The sequence below is a fragment of the Triturus cristatus genome, chromosome 7 (genome assembly GCF_964204655.1).
Source record: "Triturus cristatus chromosome 7, aTriCri1.1, whole genome shotgun sequence".
Taxonomy (NCBI): domain Eukaryota; kingdom Metazoa; phylum Chordata; class Amphibia; order Caudata; family Salamandridae; genus Triturus; species Triturus cristatus.
The window spans coordinates 1,683,418,209-1,683,433,738 of NC_140590.1; the positions used below are offsets into that span (position 1 = coordinate 1,683,418,209).

At 47.8% G+C, this 15,530-nt stretch overlaps 1 protein-coding gene across 2 annotated transcripts in view; it reads right to left on the reverse strand.

Moving 5' to 3' along the window:
- The window catches only part of ZNF384 (zinc finger protein 384), a 309,260-nt gene that overhangs the window by 125,593 nt on the left and 168,137 nt on the right, over nt 1-15,530 (reverse strand). The gene's annotated exons all lie outside the window — the stretch shown is intronic.

Sequence of the window (15,530 nt, forward strand, 5' to 3'; positions counted from 1 at the left end):
ATCTTCGTCCCCGAGCTTGCAGCCCTTTTTCAACCAGGAGCTTTCCCATTGAAATCAATTGAGCGCCCGAAAGCTCAAAAGCACCCTGCACCCAGCCGCCCGAGTGGCCCTGGCAGTGTAACCTCTACACCTGAGGGTTTAACAACTGTACTTACCTGACCCTGGGAGACCCCTGAGTCTGTGCCCAGAACCTTAACTCGGCCAGTCGAGTACTTACCCAAAAGCCGATAACTCAATTTTCTCCATAGGGTAACATTGACTGGTTTCTTCTGTAATTTCTTCTAAATGTGGAGTTTCTAAAACTTAAAATATTCACCAAAAATCAGCCGAGTAACGAAAACGAAAATACTCACCTGCTATTAGGAGAGGTCCCAGCGCTGGATCTTGGTGCTCAGCACTGACCCTGAAAAATATTCACAAACCGTACTTACCAGTAACCCAATTTTCTTCCATAGGAAAGCATTGACTGTTTTTCTGTGAAATTTCTACTAAGTGTCGATTTTTGCAAACTTCAAATATTCTTTAAAAATCGTGCTAACTGTGAAAACGTGATTACTTACGTGTTTTAGGTAGAGGCCCCAGTACTGAGTCTAGGAACCCAGTACTGGACTACAAAAGTAACGAGAACATACTATACCTGCAACTTGAATTTTCTTCCACAGGGAATCATTGACTGTTTTCTATGAAATTTCTTCTGTCAACTTTTTAAATAGCAAAATATTGCCTAAAAATCATAACAGTAACTAAGTCGACTTTTATCACTTGTTTCTAAGAACTGTCCCAGGACTGAATCTAGGATCCAGTCCTGGAGTTACAAAAGTAATCCTGAAAGTAATCTATTGCAAATAACTTGAAACTTCCATTTAACTTGTAACTATCTACAAAAGCCAATTGCATATTGCAAAAGTATTTACCTAAATCATCTCATTCTGAGAAAGTATATTTTAATACCTATTGTTGGTTCTAAAATAAGACAAATATATATTTTTTATATAAACCATTGGCCTAGAGTTCAGTTATTGAGTGTGTGAAACGATTTGTTGACTGAGCGTGTACAACAAAATGCTTTACACTGTCCTCTGATACTGCCTTACTGCTTGACCAAGCTACCACTTTAGAGAGTAAGGTTATATCTAACTTTAACCTCTGGGGACTGTGGACTCTGTACACACTGTACCTATTTGGGAACAGTATATACAGCGCCACTTTCACACAGATAGTCCTACAGTCTGGGGGTAATTGTAATTAACCAAACTCAATGACCTCAGGAGCCAAATCGTTAGGTTGAGTTTATTGGGATGTGGATGCCTGATTTCTCCATGGGTCTGAGTGAGGAGACTGGAGTCGAGATGCAGCTTTTAGTGTGGAACTACTGAGCACTAGCAGGGTGGTGAACCAAGGTTGAAGTGCCCATGTGGGAGCTGTGAGAATTACTTTGAGGGATGATTGTCTGTGCTTCCGAACTACTAACAGAATGAATGGGAGAGGCAGAAAAGCATAGGCAAATAAATATCCCTGACCTGTTGATCCATAGGGCATTGCCTTTGGAGAGAGGGTGTGGGAACCTGGAAGTGTAGCTTGGGTATTTTGCGTTTGGAGCCGTGGCGCACAGATCTATGTGAGGAAATCCCTATTTCTGAAAGTAGGGAAGAAGAATCTGGGGATGAAGTTCCTATTTGTGGATCTGCTGCCTCTGGCTGCTGAAAAGGTCTGCAATTTGATGGTTTACTCCTAGAAGATGTTCTGCTAGGAGATACATTTTGTGATGTATGGCCTAATTCCAAATGGTTTGTTCTAGGCGTGACAGTTGAAGAGTGTGCCCCCCCCCCCCCCTGTTTTTGTATATAGTAATTAGCTGTCATGTCTCTGCGGACTACGACAGTTTTGCCTATTAGGTGAGTTTGAAAGGCTTTGAGTGCTAGAAACACTGCTAGTAGCTCTATGTGATTTATATGGAGGTTCTTGTACTTTACACTCCATAATCCTTGGATTGTGTAATTTTTAAGGTGAGCGCCTCAACCAGTGAGCGATGAGTCTGCTGCTAGCACGGTCTGTGGAACAGGGTCGAGAAAGGGCCGCCCTTTGGATAGGTTTTGTGGGTTCCACAACTGCAGAGAGCAATGAGTGCGGCCATCTACTAACACTAGATCGGTCAACTGACCCTGGGACTGGTTCCACTGATTAGCTAAGCATTCTTGAAGGGGACACTTGTGAAGTCTTGCGTGGGGAACAATTATAATGCATGACGCCATCATCCCTAGCAGTTGCATGAATACTTTAGCTGGTAATGATTGGTTGGACTGAAATTGAGCGAGATGGGACTGAATACTGTGAATCCAGGCTGTAGTCTGAGACGCTAGAGCTTTCTGAGTGTCTAACGTGGCTTCCAGATAAGTTTGTGTTGGAAGGCTGTAGTTCAACACATTTACTGTAAACCCTAGTTGAAGTGAATAGTGGTTTGAGTGTGTTGGAGACACATTTGGTAAGTGCTTTGATGGGCCAGTCGTCCAGGTATGGGCAGACATGGATGTGTTGGCTTCTCGGATGTGCTGCGACTACTGCCAGACATTTGTTAAATACCCTGGGAGCAGTGGTGACTCCAAGCGGTAATATTTTGAATTGGTAATGGTGACCCGCTATTATGAATCTGAGGTATTTGCGATGAGCGATGAATTGGAATGTGGAAATATGTGTCCTTAAAGTCTAGAGTAGACACAAAATCACCCTGCTGTAGAAGTGGAAGCACTTGTTGAAGTGTCACCATGTGGAAATGCTGTGAAAGTATGTAGAGGTTTAGTTCTCTGAGGTCTAGAATAGGTCTCAAGGAGCCGTCCTGTTTGGGGATGAGAAAATACAGGGAGTACATGCCTGTCCTTTGATGTTGTAACGGCACAGGTTCTATGGACCTCTTGCTGAAGTAGATTGCAGTATTATCTGAGGACGTGGTTTTCGACCTCCCAAGGTAGAAGGAACGACCAAAGGAGCCCCAATTAGAGGGAGACTGCAGCGCTCCCTAAGACTTGGCTACTTCTGTGTCTTTTTTCATATTTTCTAAAGACTTATCTACTTCGGGCCCCAAGAGATGTTCCTGGTCAAAAGGAGCATTTAAAATAGACTGTTGTACTTCCGGTTTGAAGCCAGGAATCCTCAACCATGTATGCCTTCTTAACACAGTAGTGTTGATCTCTCTAGCTGCGGTGTCTGCAGCATCTAATTAAGGAAATAGATAGGAGCTTCCCTTACTGGACTAAATTCAAGGCTTTTGCTTTGTGCCCATCTGGGGGGAGGTGTAGCAATTGCCTCATTTCGTCCCAGTGTGCCCTATCATACATATCTGGCTAGCAGGGCCTGGGTGTTGGCAATGAACCAGTGATTTGCTGCTTGGGCGGCTACTAATTAACCTGATGCATCCAATAGTTTTGACTCTGTCAGGAGGGGGAGCATCCCCTGTAGTCTATGAATAGGCAAGTGTACGGGCATTAGAGACCACCTAGGAGTCAAGTGGTAACTGTCCTTTAATAAAGACTGGATCTGAGGGAGCAGGCTTATATTTAACAATGCTGGGGGAGAGAAAGAGAGCACGCACTGGATCTTTAAAAATATCATCGGCATAGATACATCCTTGAGTGATTTGGCTCGCGGGGAGAGGGGGCGCCATGGCCTGCTGCAGAGGGGCGACGAGGTCCCGGCGGCGCTCGCAGTCCAGCAGTGCCTCCACCCGAGGGGGGCCGGCCCAGGGGGGGGGGTCAGACATTGGATCCTTAGCAGAGGTTGCCGGTGCCGCGTTGTGAAACTTCAATTATTGATAACCAGGATGTCCTGAACTGGGCTTGACCTACCGCCAAGTGTGAGCTGGCGGGAGCCCTGCCAGGTGGTTATGGGCTGTGAATTGGGGATCCATTGGTTGTGGCGGTTCCCATACCCCCTTTGGGGATCGGGAACAAGACCTGCCGCGACAGATACTTCAGTGTTTTTTTTTTTTTTAGGTATGGGGTGGGGGGTTTGTTGGGGAGGGGTTGTTGCTGTTTTCAGGTTGCACTTCCATTACAGGTCCGCTACAGGCTACACACACGCCACCGAGGCTCCCTGTTAGTACTGAACAATGATGCAACCCCCTATGGTTAAAATGCCTGATGGTGGGCAAGGGACGCAGTGTGGTCTCCGTATCCTGAGTTGGAATGTACGAGGGGCCCTGGATAAGATCAAGTGGGGGGCCATACTCCACCACGCGAAGGCTGATATTCTTATGTTACAGGAGACTCACCTCATGGGCACGAAGGCCCTTTGCTTGCAGCGTTATGGGTTTCAACAGGTTATTCATGCTGGCTTTATGAGAGGGTCTCGAGGCGTGGCCGTACTGATACATCGCAGGGTTCCCTACACGCACGAGCAGCAGTGGATCGATGTGCAGGGACGTTACTTGTTTATCCGGGGTAGGGTCGGGGAGGACCCCCTGATTTTAGGTAGTGTATATGCCCCACCCCCTTTGCAGTGGAATTTAATTGAGCGGCTACAATCTCTGTGGGCCGACATGCCTGATGTAATGTTTATGGTGGGCTGGGACTGGAATGACATTATGAACAAGACTATGGACAGGACAGGGTTTGGGGAATGGTCGTAGGAGGGAATAGACTGGGTTGACACATGGCGGCGTGCTCATGGCGCGGTTCGGGAATACACGTACTCTCAGCAGTCGACAAATCCTTCTCTAGATTGGACTATATTTTTGTTCCCCCCTGCGATGGCTGGTAAGGTGGCGGCAACGGAGATTCTGCCTCGGGGTCTCTCGGACCACTCCCCAGTGTTCATAAAACGATATGCCGGCAGCCGTTTCGGTGGCACCTGGCGGTGTGGACCCTCCAGAAGGCGGAATATACAGCCCATATGGGCAAATCCATAGCTCAGTATCTGACGGCAAATGTGGGATCAGTCTCCAGTGCGACCACTCTGTGGGAGGCGTTGAAGCCCACTCTGTGAGGTGTGGACATTTCTTGGTGCGCGGCAGCTCGTAGGGAGGAACTGACTCGCGCGGAGGTGACCATAGAGATACTTGAGCAACAGAACCGTGAGTCAGGGAGTGCGTCAGTTGCTCTTGGCCCAACAGGAGTGCGTAGCTCTGCTGATGGATGAGGCATGACAAGTCTGGCTGGCAACGCACAGCAGAGTGTACCAATGGGGGGGGACAAGTCAAGTAAGATGTTGCAGCACCTGTGTCAGGGCACCTTTCACCCTCAGGCCCTACTGGGAATTTTGGACCCGGCGGGGACCCCGATTACCGATCCTCCAGCTATTGCAGAGAGCTTTGCTACATATTTAGCTGACTTTTATGCCCCCCCCCCCCCCGCCCCCGCGAATGTCTGTCGGCCTATACAGTCGAGAAATTTATTACAGATCTGCCACCTAAGGCGCTGTCAAACGAGCTGCGGGATCAGCTGGAGGCCCCCTTGTCAGACGAGGAACAATGTGCATTTGGCCCAACCTTACCGGGCGGTAGTGGAGGAGGTCCGGGAAAAGGGTGTGCTTCCCCCGGACTGGAGACACGCAAAAGTGGTGGTGTTCCATAAGCCCGGGCGTCCCCCGGAACATCACGCCTCTTACCACCCCATTTCCCTCTTAAACGTGGATGCCAAAGTCCTGGCGAAGGCGCTGGCCAATCAACTATTGCCCCATATCACGTCACTTGTGCACCCCGATCAGGCTGGGTTGATGCCTCAACGGGCCACCCAGCACAATATCAGACGGGCTCAGATGGCAATTGCGGCGATTCATAGACTTGGGGAACTGGCGGCACTACTTTTGGCGGACATGGACAGGGCGTTTGATTCCCTGAGCTGGGTCTACCCGTTTGCTCTGCTTCACAGATTCAACCTGGGCCCATGCTTTCTTTCCTATATGAAACTCCTGTATACGGGGTTGACTACGTCGGTGCGGGTGCCGCCTCCTCCATCTTTGCTATTCAGAGGGTAATGCGGCAGGGATGCCCCCTATCACCATATATGTTTGCCCTTGCCATGGAGCCCCTAGCGGCCTGGGTGCGTGTGGACGCCCAGGAACGGGGATTTGAATGGGCCACGGGCCTTTCCGATAGAATTGCGCTGTATGCGGACGAAGTTCTCTTTTTCCTGACGGCTGTCGACAGGACGGGGCCACGGCATCTGCGTATAATGCGGATCTTTGGGGAAACGTCGGGTCTGTACATGAATCCCCGCAAATCCACATTGTGGGTGTTGGGACGGTCGGACGGGGGTGGGCTCTTGGGCGACCGCGGTCCAGTCGGCTGCAGGTGGATTGAAATATCTGGGGGTAGTACTTTCGGATGTACTGGCTGTGGCCTGGGAGCGTAACCGGACACCTGTGTGAGATCGGGTTCGTGCAGACCTCAAGTCCTGGTCCAGCATGCCCCTGACACGGTTTGGCAGATCAGCGATCTTCAAGATCCCCCGACTTCTCTACCAGCTGCAGAATCATCCGTATCCGATCCCGCCTAGATGGTTCCGACTGGTGAATTCTGTATTGGGGAAGTTTCTGTGAGAAGGAGGGAAGATGCGAGTGGCCATTCGTACATGTTTCTTATCCACCTATTGTGGGGGACTGGCATCTCCGGATCTCCTCTCGTATTATCAGGCCTCGCACCTGCTGGTCTTCAATGAGTGGTGGTATGGAGAGAAGGAGGACCCGGCGTACGCACTGGAACGCTACCTTATGGGGCATCACACACTACATACACTTTTATACATGGCTACGGAGCGCGCTGCCATCAGTTACGCGGGTGGTGTTCATGGTTTGGATGCAGGCGCTGCGGCGCATGGGCTGGTGGACCGTCCTGACCCGGGAGACTCCTTTGTGGGACAATGGGCGCCTGCTCCACTTGGCGGCCCTTACGGGGTTTCGGGGATGGGATGCCATTGGTATATACACCCTGGGTGATGTCCTGAGGGGCACGACACTAAAATCCTTTTGAGATCTCCAAGAGGAGTTCCATATGCCTCAGGCTCAATTCTATCGCTACCTACAGCTGCGCCACGCATTGTCCCCTAGCCTGCAGGGCCTGGAGTCCATACCAGAGTTTAGTCCCATTGAAGCAAAAGTCTTTTTGGGGGATCTGCAAGACAAAGATTTTGCATGTTTATCAGTTCCTGGTCACGCATTGCTCCCGTACACTTCAGAAACTCCAAGGGGACTGGGAGGCAGATGTGGGCGGGCTGGAAGAGGAGGATTGGACGGAGGCCCTGGCAGCCCCGCGGGGGGCGGCCATAGTGATACAACTTTGTCTAGTCCAATTCAAATACCTTCACAGGGTCTACTTTACTAGGACACTATTGTGGCGGGCGGGGATGATCGCCTCCCCGGAGTGTCTTCGCTGTGGTCGGGCTGAGGGTACGTTTATACATACGGTTTGGCAATGCACATCGTTAGACCGCTTCTGGAGGGGGGTCTTTGCCTGTTTCTCAGAGGTCCTGGGTTGGGAGCTCATCCGCACACCACAGCTGGCACTTCTACATGTTAAGGAGGGGGTGGGGGGCAATGCCTATAAACGACACCTCATGCTCCTAGGCCTGACTCTGGCGAAACAAGACATTGCCAAAGCCTGGAAGGCGACGAGGGCTCCCTCGGTGGCTGCCTGGAAAAATGGTCTGGACTTTTGCATGGGTCTGGATCAACCCATCTTTGTGGCCAGGGGGTGCCCACGCAAACACTATAAAATATGGAAGCGATGAGCGGAGTACCGGGGCCTCTGGCTGGAACCTCTGGCGTTAGAGGAGCCTTCGATGCCGGTTTAAGCCTGTGGTCCAGTATAGGGGGAGGGAAGGAGCGGGGGGGGTGGTGAGCCTGGATTAGGACCTTTATCTTTTTGATGCTACGGATGAGATAGTATGGACCTGTACGATCTTGGGGAGGGGGGGGGGGAGGGGGGGGGGGGAGGAGGGAGTTGGGTGACATACCATTAAATGCTCCTGTGTATTGTATTGTTGATCTGTGGGGGGGGGGTTTGGGGTGGTCGTTTGCTGTGGCAGATGACCCTGGAGTGCAGAGCCCTGCGCAATATATGCAAATTGACAAATAAAATATGTTTTAAAAGAAATATATATATCATCGGCATGTTTTATCATACCTTTAATCATAGGTAAACTGTGGCTAGCCCTTTGTGAGCTACTGAGCGTTTCAAATAGGAAATCTTCCTCTAGAGATTCCTTATGTAACTGTACCTCATGATATTCTGCAGCTCTAGCAAGTAATTCTAGATATCCTACACTGTCGTTAGGAGATTAAGGCTTTGCAGGTTAAATATCTGGGTTATCTGTAGGTGAACCAGTGTTATAATCCTTTAAGAGGTCTATTAGTAAGATATTATTCCCCCTCATCTCCATCCTCATCTTCAAGTGGTGGTGAGTTAGCTGGTGTAATCAGTAAATGCTGCAAAGGTGGAGAAGTTTGTGTAGAGGAACATGGTGAAGGAGGAGGGGTTAGTACCTACATTCTTCCTCTTTCAAGGAATATGATAAAGGGTGTAGCTTGACTCAGGTTTGCGTTTCTGAGCACGTTCTGTATCTGGGTTTATATAAAGTTCCTTTTGTTTTGGGGCTGATTTGGGTGTTGGGGCGTCGAAAATCGGACCCTGCAGTTTTGGAAGAACAGTTTTAGGTATCGGCACCGAGGATTTCGGTGCCGGGGTAGAATGACTTTTCGGCGCAGAAGGTTTTGGTGCCAAAGGAGGTTTCCTCTTAGGTGTCGATGATTTCAGCTCCGAAGCGGTTTTCGGCTTCGAGTCCGAACGCTTTGGCTCAGTGCCAGACTTTGGCCGACTCCATCTCAAGCCGGAAGGCTTAGTGCAGTGTTTTGTGCCGAGCCGGAGCGCGGAGCGTCAGAAACATCTTCTCGGTGCTGACCGTGGCCCAAAGGCAGGGGTGGGACCAAAGCCTTTTGTTTCAGTTAAGATTGGGTCAAAGGGCGTTCAGTACTCGCAGGACTCACGGGAAGTTGACCTTGAGGCAAGTCTTCTTCCATCTCAGAGTCCGATTCTGGAATGGAGGCAAGTTCTTGTTCTTTCTCGGCTCCTTGTGCGTCGAATTCGTGCTCGGATCCTCCGCCACAGATGTCCTGCATGTATTCGACGTTTTGACTGCATTTTGCGATGTTGAGCCCAACGATCATGGGGCGTTTTCTTCGATCGGAACGATCTGCACGCATACACAAAATAAAATGAGATAGGCACAAAGGTCACAGTTGGAGGTTTCTCGATCCAACTAGGAGACTTTCGACACGCAGAGGATGGGAAGTGCATTTGAAACAAAACCGACGCGGGTACAGTGGGTTGCAGAACCTTTCAAGGGCAATGTTATGGGCTTTTCCTGTATAGTACTATAATTCTGGGTGATTTTCACAATGGCAGCCCTTTCCATAGTTATCTCTTTTTAATGTTCTAAACAGGACCTCTTGTATTCCATTTTGCGGAGTGGTCATCGTCTGATCTTTTGTTACTATATTTCTTTATAGGTCTCTGTTCACAGAACTGAAGGAGGAGGTGAGATAGGAATAGAAGCTAGGGTAACTGCCGTCTCTGATGGCAGTCAAGTAGGTTCAGGATATCTGGAATCGTATCCAGCTGTGGAGCTACAGAGAGTCAAACGTTAAAATAGAGCAACAGGCAAATCCATAAAATATGCTGCTCTTCTCTGTGACGGATAAATACCTGCCATCTTACCAGGCTACCATAGAGCTCCGTATTGCATTATACATCAATTAAACACATTTTTGATAGTCAGGTCTTAACTGAATATTCTTAACCAGGCTATAGTGGCTGCTTTCTCCTCTAGTGGAACGGCTTTTGGTTTTAATGGCAATAGTTTATTAGCCAACTGTTAACAATAGGAAATAAAACAAGCATTTGCAATGCAATACGTCTCGCAAAACTGATATTCTGAGGTGTTGCAAAAAATAATGCAACGCCAATACCTCATACTTTCAGTAATGAAAGACCTACTGCATTGCAAATGATTGCATAGTGAGCCGGAATCCGTATTGTATGTCCCAGTGCAGTACCGCAAACTGCTCCTAGAGCTCCCTAGTGAGCAAGGCACCACCACTGCATGTCTAGGTGCAGTACCATAAGCTGTTCCTAGAGGTCTCTAGTAAGCAAGGTACCAGCACTGCTTGCAGAGTTTTTTTTCGCAGAGTTTTTTATATAGCGCGAACTTGACCCGAATCCAATCAGGTATCATTGCGCTTTACATAGCACCAGTTACGTTACATGAGGAGACACATTCATCTTTTGTTAGGCACGGGGAGATTAAGTGATTTGCCCAGAATCACAGGATGTTTAGCGTCTTTACCGAGACTCGAACCCAGGTCCCCCAGGTCTGAGGTCGAGCGCCCTAACCATTAGGCCAACTCCTCTCCCCAGGTGCAGCACCGCAAGTGGCTCCTAGAGGTCCCTAGTGAGCATCATAAACTTTGAAGATATGGTAAATCCACCCTACCCATAATGCATTGCATGCAAGACTACCACGAGCACATTCAAATAGCTATGTCCATTAATACAATTAGTAGCTTTGAAATGTGACAAAAGAATTATATTAATTCCAGATTAGGTTAGGTTGTACTCTATGTGGAGCTGATGAAGGGAAATTTATAGAAGGTCTAATATAAATGTGAGATGTAGGTGCAGAACTGCAAGCTGCTCCTAGAGGTCCCTAATGAGCATGGCACTAGCACTGCCAGTACCGCAAGTTGCTCCAAGAGGCCCCTAGTGAGCATCACAATTTTTTTGTCACATATGGTACTATCATAATGCATTGCAGGCAAGACAGTACCACAAGTACATTCAAATTTCTATGTCCATATATACAAATAATACCTTTGAAATGTGACAAAACAATTATATTAATTCCAGATTAGGTTGTACTCTATGTGGAGCTGATGAACTGAAATTTTTAGAAGGTCTAATATAAATGTGAGATGTGCTAATGAGCAAAGTAATCACTGCCAACCTTGTTTAGGACCAAGTGAGTGCCCTGTCTGAAGGCCTTTAAGAAAATAGTGCCTTGAGGTTGTAATTAAAAGCTAGGGCATAACAAATGTAATAGGGGATGTCTTCATGGGAGGTTACAAAACGAGACAGGGAGGTACTAAGGAGGGACTACAAAGCCTAATAACCAATGAAAAGCCACCATTTACAAAGGGCAGGAGCCAATTACAAAGATGGGCGGAGCTTTATGCACATATCCTGAATACAGCACGGCTCAAAGAGACTGCGCAAGCACTGCCTAGGCGAGACCTAAAAAACAATCCATTGAGAAATCAACTATTTCAAGGAACCTAAACTTGTCCATACTGTAGCAAAATTTATAAACAGCTGATTCAACTTTGTGAGAAAGTGCCATCTTTCTTCTATGGTATGCCCCGACTTTTTGCTGAATTGCTGAATGTACTTTGACTGAGTGTGCCCTGGACTCCTGCCAATCAGGTGCCCAGGGCCTATGTTCCTTCCCTAAAACCCAAATTGGCAAACCCTGGCCACATGTCAGCCACTGGTAAATGGTACCCTAGGTACCCAGGGCCTTGTGACCAGGGAAGGCCTCTAAGGGCTGCAGCACTCATTGTGCCACCCTTAGAGGCCCTGTACCCTTACACACACACACACACACACACACACTGCCCATGCAGGCTGAGTGTCTGGGTACTAGACAAAACAATGAGTCGACATGGCACACATCCCACCCTGATGACAATGCTGTTAATGAACTAAGAGGCAAGTGAAGAGTCATGTGTATCCTATATGTGGCTAGATTTTTATTATATATGGAGCAAATGTTAAGTCGATTGAATAAAACAGAAGTTTTTTGTAAAGCCGACATGCTGAACTCGCACATTTGAAGGTGCTCTCATATGCGATAATGAAGTAAATGTCAGCTCGATAAATTAAAATATTTGCCCGCGATCACATCATTTTAAACCAGTTTATGGGTCAAGAGCATTACAAATTGGTCGAGTAGATTATTTAAGCCACTAGATCAGCAGGTCTAGTAACATTATGATTTTTTGAGGCCTGGAAAGGCAGGTTTCCAAGAAAGTTGCTGCAACGAAGCTTTGTATAGGGAAATGAAAAGAGCGCCCATTGATGTGGATAGCACTTAATATCAACTCCAAATTAAGTGAAGCTATACCTGCCAACTTATAAAATATTTTCACTGTGTGAGGGGGTGGGGCCTGTGCCAAGAGCTAACTAAGAGGCACTCTTACCAAGCACCCCCCCCACCCCCTCTCGAAAACAAAGTCATCGAGGCGGTTACCGATGTCCTAGGGTGTTTTCACATCTTTTATGGACATCGACTGCTTACAGCCTCTGAAAACAAGCTAGAAAACCACTGTTTACAGTAGTTTTCACCTTGTTTTCCCTGCCACCTTGTGATTTTGTCTACTCACTTGGTACGCGTGTGAAGGGAGTGGAAATAAGGCTCCGAAGCGTTATTATTTAGACTTGTGCTCATGCCTAAATTTACATTTTTAGGCAAATTGTTGTACCACCCCACTGGCCCAGTAGGAAAGTGGGCCCTTTGTTTACCAGATTTAGCAGCCCCTTACATTTTAAAGGCTGCAAATTTTACAATTTTGAACGACTTCAATCTTCATCTAGATGATATCAACTGCACCAAAAGCACAAAGATTATGGCTGACTTGTGGGTGATGAATCTGCCCGTGTAACTTCAACCCCAGCCATTCAGCCCGTCATCTGCTTGACCCTATCTTTTCTAATTTGCCTGATCTTAGTAGCCTCCTTCCCCTTCCATTATCTTGGCCTGAGCACTTTGCAGAGCCTTTTACTCTGATAGTGGTATGTTCCCCTAAGCCACCTTATTCAGCACCAAACAGAAAACTAGAAGCTGAGCTAAGCTTAATATCCCAGCAATTAATAAGACTCTAGTCGACAGGAGACCTGATCTCAAACAATTTTCTGTTAGATCATGAGCTTATCCACAACTGGATTATGGTAGCAGTATAAACATGCCAACCTCTCTCTACCATGCTCAAGGAGACTCTTGCCTCAGGCACCTTGGTTCACTGAAGTTGAAAACGTATACTCAGTAGTGCAAAGCAAAAAACCACTGGATACCTTGTCAGAGGTAGGGGACTCCCCTAATGTTAGACAGGATCCTGCTGCAAGTGTTCTTATAAGTAATATCAGATCTCCTGTCAAACTGGAAAGTTGGGCTACTTTGGACTCTACGTCCTTCAATCACCTCCTCTGCAATACAAAATCTGGCTCCCCCCTTCCCTTATATGTTCTGAGGCAACTTGACACTTCAATATTATCGATGATAATGGAACTTTTAAATGCCTCCTTACAGGAAGGACTACTCCTCCCTCATTGATGGAAACATACCATGGTCCTCCCTCTTCTAAAGAAAGTCAATGCTGACCCTTCCATTCTGTACAACTTTCGTCCTATCTCGCTGCGCCCCACTTTTTCTAAAACTTTGGAGAAACACAATGATCAATTGACCTACTTTGTTCAATCCCAGAACTTTCCTCATACTTCTCAATCGGGTTTCAGAGCTAGTTTCTCTACTGAATCCACACTTTTGAGAGGTAACGGAAATGCTAAGGCACCGTTTAGATTAAGGGGAAATGGCGGCACTCATTCTACTAGAACAAAGCCCTGCCTTCGACACAGTGTCCCACCACATCCTTTTGAGTGCCTTACAGTCACTAGGCTTGAAAGGAAAAGCGCTGAAATGGTTTTGTTCCTTTCTCAAGGACCAGACGTTTCAGGTTTCCTTTACGTCAGCCCGGTCCATTTCTAATGCTTCCCCATAAGGAGTACACTGCTATTTAATATATATGTACGTGAAAATGTAGGATTGTCCCTTTTTTCATACACCAACGACGCCCAGATTATTTTTTCCCTCTCTTCATCACAAGGACGAAAGCCCACAGACCTTAAGTTAGGATTGAGCAAGGTTGCGCTCTGGATGCAAAGCAATCCTCTCAAATTAAATGGGGAGAAGTCCGAGGTTATGATCCTGGGCAAGAGACATGACCTTTGGGGACCACAACACTGGCCCACGGAATTGGGAGCCTTGCCTGTGAACAAGGTTCAGGACCTGGGTTTCATTGTAGATGAACAGCTGTCAATGATTTGATGAAGGATCGAGATTGTGGTTTAAAGATCCTCCTTTAGTGTAAGAAAGTGCCTCTTTTGGCATGGTTAGCCCCCACTTTTTGCCTGGTATGGATATGGTTTTGATTGTAGTGCACAGGGTCCTTGCCAAACAGGTCGCCTGTGCCAGTGCTTCTTTCCTAAACACGATTCCACAATTGTCGCTTCAGGCACCCCTGTACGTCTCTAGTAAATGGTACCTAGGGTATTGGGACTGGAGAGGGTCCCTTAGGGACCCCTCACTTATACCATGCAGACTCCCACTGCAGCATGCATGGCCTGAAGCAGACAAAAACGACAAAGTTGACATTTTACACTCTGAGTGCCATGTCAACTAGCACTGCCTAAGATATAGCTAAGTCACCTGTCTAGCAGGCCTTACCAGCCCTAAGGCAGCTTGCACCATACCACAGGTACAGGCATATCTCCATGACTAGATAAACCCCTACAATATTTAAGGTCATTTGCAGATATTGTAAGTGCCACTGAAGTCATAGATAGTACATGGGCTGTACAATAGACTACTCGAGTCCCCCAGCACCATGATGGCTTCTATGAACCCGGGACTGTTTGGTACCAAACTACTCCTCTCAAACCCACACTGATGCCAGAGAGGGATTTACCGAACCATGTACTCAGAAGGCACCTCAGAGGTGCACCCTGAACACCTACCAATCAGGTGTGGTCCCAGACTGGCTGTAGGCAGCCGGCCACCACCAGACATGTTTCTGGACCGCCGGGTTGAGAGACTCTGCTCTCTAGGACCAGAAATAATGCACATCCTGGGTGGAGGTGTGTCACCTCCTCCCCCATAATGGGCACAGTGCTCGAGAGGGAAGCTTCAAAGGCCTACCACCTTTGTAAAGCGACCCCCCCAAACTCTGCTGCTAGCAGCAGATGGCAGCCCCTGAGTTACACCCCTACTTTGGGCAAGAAAACGCAAGACTAGGTGGTGTGCCCACCTCTGCCAACTCCACCCCTAAGTTGGGGGAGTCTAGGTGAAGCACATCTTTCAGTCCCAGCCATCTTAAAGATGGGGAGACCCCTTAGGGCTAGGTCTTTGCCCCTTCCCACAGGAGGGTGGCATAATTGAGGGTGTAGTCACACCAGGTAGGGTGCCAATTGACCCTACCTGATACTCCCCTAAAACGCCCCAAACCTTAGTATTTAAGTGGCTGCCCCAGACCTGAAAACTAGTTCCCTGTCGACCTAAGAAGGACTAGGACAGCGTCGTGCAGTGAAGCCTGAAGAGGACTACTGACTTGGTTGCAGCCCTACCGGTCTGTCTCCAGCTTCAAAGGCCCTGCCAAGAAGATGACGACACCTGTCCTGCAGCAGTCTTCAAGAACTAGAGGAAGACTGCTTAACCTTA